This window comes from Tupaia chinensis, unplaced genomic scaffold, assembly GCF_000334495.1.
Source record: "Tupaia chinensis unplaced genomic scaffold, TupChi_1.0 Scaffold000641_1, whole genome shotgun sequence".
NCBI lineage: Eukaryota > Metazoa > Chordata > Mammalia > Scandentia > Tupaiidae > Tupaia > Tupaia belangeri.
The window spans coordinates 23,419-27,743 of record NW_006160162.1 but is presented as its reverse complement, the minus strand read 5'-3'; the positions used below and the strand labels follow the sequence as shown (position 1 = coordinate 27,743).

Below are 4,325 nucleotides of genomic sequence, written 5' to 3'. Positions count from 1 at the left end.
CTTTGTAGTATATTTTTGGGTCAGAGAGTGAGATGCTGCCCACTCCACTCTTCTTGTGTAGAACTGCTTTGGCAATATGGGGTCTCTTATGATTCCATACAAACTTTATGATTGTCTTTCCTAGATCTGTGAAGAATGTGTCTGGTACTTTAATTGGCATTTCATTAAATAGGTGGATTAATTTGGGTAGAATTGCCATTTTTATTATATTAATTCTTCCAATCCAGGAACATGGGATGTCCTTCCACTTTTTTGTGTCATTTTCAATTTCTTTTTTTATCTTCTCATAGTTTTCCTTGTGGAGGTCTTTAACTTCTTTGGTTAGATTTATCCCTAAGTATCTTATAGTTTTTGTGACTATAGAAAATGGAACAACTTTTTTCAGTTCTATCTCAGTCTGCATGTTGTGTGTATACAGAAATGCTATAGATTTCTGCATATTAATTTTGTATCTTGCAATGATCCTGTATTCATGTATTACTTCCAGAAATTTTTTTATGTAAACCATTGGGTCTTCTATGTATACAATCATGTCATCTGCAAATAGAGAGTTTCACTTCTTCTTTTCTTATTTGAATGCCTTTTATTTTTTTTTTCTCTTTTCTGATTGCAATGGCCAGGACTTCCAGTACTATACTGAAAGCTTTTCTCCACTGAGGATGATGTTTGCTATGGCTTTTTCATAGATAGTTTTTATTGTGTTGAGGAATGACCTTTCTATGCTGATTTTACTGAAAGTCTTGATCATGAAGGGATGTTGTATGTTATCAAATGCTTTTTCTGCATCAATTGATATGACCATATGGTTTTTATCTTTCTTCCTATTAATATGGTGTATTAAATTTATGGTTTTGCATATGTTGAACCAACCTTGCATTCCTGGGATAAAGCCTACCTGATCATGATGTATATTCTTTTTTATAAGTTGTTGTATACGATTTGCTAGTATCTTGTTGAGAATCTTCGCGTCTATAAAAATATGGAACTCTTCACGAACTTGCATGTCATCCTTGCACAGGAGCCATGCTAATCTTCTCTGTATCATTCCAATTTTAGTATATGTGCTGCCGAAGTGAACATGAAATTTTTTTTAGGAAAAGAAAGAAAACCCTTTAAACGTTTTTCTACCTAAGCAAGTTGTATCCAACAATGAAGAAGGCCTTTGAGGATCTTATCTTCTTAGTGGAATGAGGTTTATTTTAGCTGGATGATGATGCTGTCACCTAAACAAAGGTGATTTCAAAGGGTAATCATTAATGTTTGGAGGAGACTACAACTTTTTTTAAGAATGTGAATGAGGAGTACACACATTCACCATTTTTAGACATTTCAAACATGTATATATAGGCAAATTAATACACTTATAAAATACAAAGTAATTTCAGAATTTAAAAATAAAACATAAAAACTGGGCTAAGATAGTTAACATGTATTCCACTTGAAATATTTCAATTTTTTTGAGGAGAACATTAGTATCATATGCCCTTGGCACTATTAGAATAAATTGTACTCAATGAAGAGTTACATTTCCCATGCTTACACTCACCTTCATAACCCAGGTATAAATGAATGTATCCTTTATGTCATCTAGTTTCTATATGGGTTAATAAACCATGATTAAAGCATTTTATATTTTCCCTGTGTCTGGAACCTCAAAATAACATCTGGTTGGATGAGCAGGGGGAATCATGGTAAAGGAACTAGACTTTGAAAAAGGCTGATTATTGTTTATGACCTGGACCTGGTGAATTGCTTTCTCAATTTCCCTTCTCTCTCTTATTCTGGTGGGCATGCATACCCTATAAAAAATGATAAGTGTTGTCAGGATGTGGTCAAAAGGGGATCTTCGACCCTATTGGTGGGAATGTACACCGGTTCAGGCACTGTGGAGAACAATATGGAAGTTCCTCAAAGATCTACAAATAGAAGTATGATTTGATCCAGCAATTCCATTTCTGGGTATCTACCCAAAGGACAGGAGAATGCTCAGTCAGAAAAGTGTGTTCACATCAATGTTTATTGCAGCATTATTCATGATCACCAAGACATGGAACCAACCTAAATGTCCACAGATGAATGGATTGAAAAAAAGTGTGACATATATAGTGTATGGGATACTACTCAGCCATAAAAAAATAAAAATAAAAAATAAAAAATAAAGACCCTGGCATTTGATAGGAAATGGTCGGATATGGAGGAAGATCTATGGCTTTGTGAAGTAAGCCAAGATATGAAAGAAAGATATTGTATGTATCCACTTAATATATACGAACTATCCAAACTCTATGGTAGAGATCAAAATATTAAAGGACATAAAAGCAGTGAAAATAGTTAACGAGGATAAGACAGTGTAGAATGGGGGGAGAAGAGAAGAGTATAGAGAAAGATAGCAAGAGAACAAATAGAGAGGCAAGACATTAGTAGGTCAGAGATATGGTTTATTAACTGTTGATGATGACATGTATAGTATTCTCAACTGAATTGGTCTAAGAAATATTTCATGTTGGGTAAAGTCTTTTACAAGCAAAAAGAAAAAGTGATTGAATGTTTAAAAAATAATTGGGATAATAATAAATAATAATGATAAGGAAAAATAATGAAAAGCTAAACGATGATGAAATAATGATTTTAATGTCTGTTTTGACTGATATGCATGGTATTCTTTCTGGAAAAACAAATGTAATATACTGTAAAGTTATATGTGATTCAATGTAATATAAACAAGATTTTAATGATAATAAATTTTAAAAAATAATGTTCTGTTCTTGGGAGATGGTATTTTATTTTATTTTATTTAAATGTGTTTTATTTAAAGTAACCAAAACAGGTCAATGTTAATACGTGTTCATGTGTTCATTCTAACTGTTAACATATTGTTACCAAAATCTGTGTACATTCTGTTTGGATCCTGTACATTTGGTGACCTGAAGAAGTGTTTATAACATAAAACTAAGTACAAAAATGTATAAAACAGAAAAAAATAGTACTACTATATGACTTAAGAATTACATAATTGGTTATGTGTAAAAACTATGAAGCTAACATATCAAAAATATATTCATGCTTCCACATTCATTGAAAATTTATTCATAATGGTCATGATAAGTCATCAACATAACTATTACACAGAAATGGATTGAAACATGCTACAGGGACCAGCAAGAACTGTGGTGTTTGAGGTGCTGGTCCCACATTGTTGATCACAGTTCAAGTCCCAGACCTCACAGCTTCCTCCCTCACTTTCCCTCTTTATTTCTCTTGCTATCTGTTTCTCTCTAGTGAGCACATGTCCAATAGAAAATTTAAAAAAAAATGATAAATTAAATAAATATTTTTAAGAAAATCTTTTATATATGTATACAATAGAATATTATCCAGCCTTTAAAATAGAATTCTGCATACCAGCTTCATAGCCTAATGTTTAAAAGGTCAGGATTTCACATAAGTGACCATGACTTGAGTCCCATTTTTGATGGCTTAAAAAACACACTCTGTATATGTCTGTGCATTCCTGAAATCCTGACAGAATGGAGGAATGGAGAAGGGGTTGAAGCATGATGAAGCCGCACTAGGAAGTGTTTCTCTCTCCCTAAATGTAACAAAGCATATACTGTTATTTCAACAACAGGGATGAACTTGGAGGACATTATGTTGATTAAAATCATTCAGGTACAAAAAAACATATGCCTCGTCATCTTACATGTAAGTAGAGTATTAAAAAATAAAATTCATAGAAGCAGAGAATAATATGAAAATACTACAGGCCAGGTTTTAGAAATGTTGGTCAAGAGAATAGCTGATAGTGTAATGGTTAGGTCGCTGGCTCCCAGGTAGACCCCAAATTGAGTCCTACCACCAATGGCTTAAAGCTCATGCCAGGCACATGTGTGTATTTGCCCAAAATCTCAAGAGGATAATGGAAGAGAGGAATTGCAGTGTGACCATCTTCCTGGGGTTGCTTTCTTGACATATGTCTGTCTGTGTCTCTCCAGAAAACACATGTGCCCTTTTGCAAAATTCTCTCTAAAAAATAAATTAAATTGGGACAAGCAGTTAACATAATGGCTATGTCACTGAACTCCCATGTAGTCGACCGTGGATGGAGGAGAAGGGATTGCAGTGTGGCCATGTCCCCTGTGGGGTGATTTCTCATTATCTCTCTCTCTATCTCTCTCTGTCTTTCTGGCGAGTGCACATGCCCTAAAGCAAAAACCTCTCAAAATTAATTATCAATCAATTAATTAACTAATTTAATTAAAATTTAAATGTTGCTCAAAAAAATAGCATTTCAATTAGACAAGAGGAATAAGTTCAAATGTTCTAAT

At 33.5% G+C, this 4,325-nt stretch overlaps 1 non-coding gene and 1 pseudogene across 1 annotated transcript; one reads left to right on the top strand and one right to left on the bottom strand.

Annotated features, from left to right (window-relative positions):
• Positions 1–4,325, top strand: part of LOC102489831 (rap1 GTPase-GDP dissociation stimulator 1-like) — a 26,269-nt pseudogene that overhangs the window by 8,893 nt on the left and 13,051 nt on the right.
• On the bottom strand, positions 974–1,078 carry LOC114009850 (U6 spliceosomal RNA). Its single transcript, XR_003551244.1, has one exon. It is a non-coding gene; the product is annotated as a U6 spliceosomal RNA (small nuclear RNA).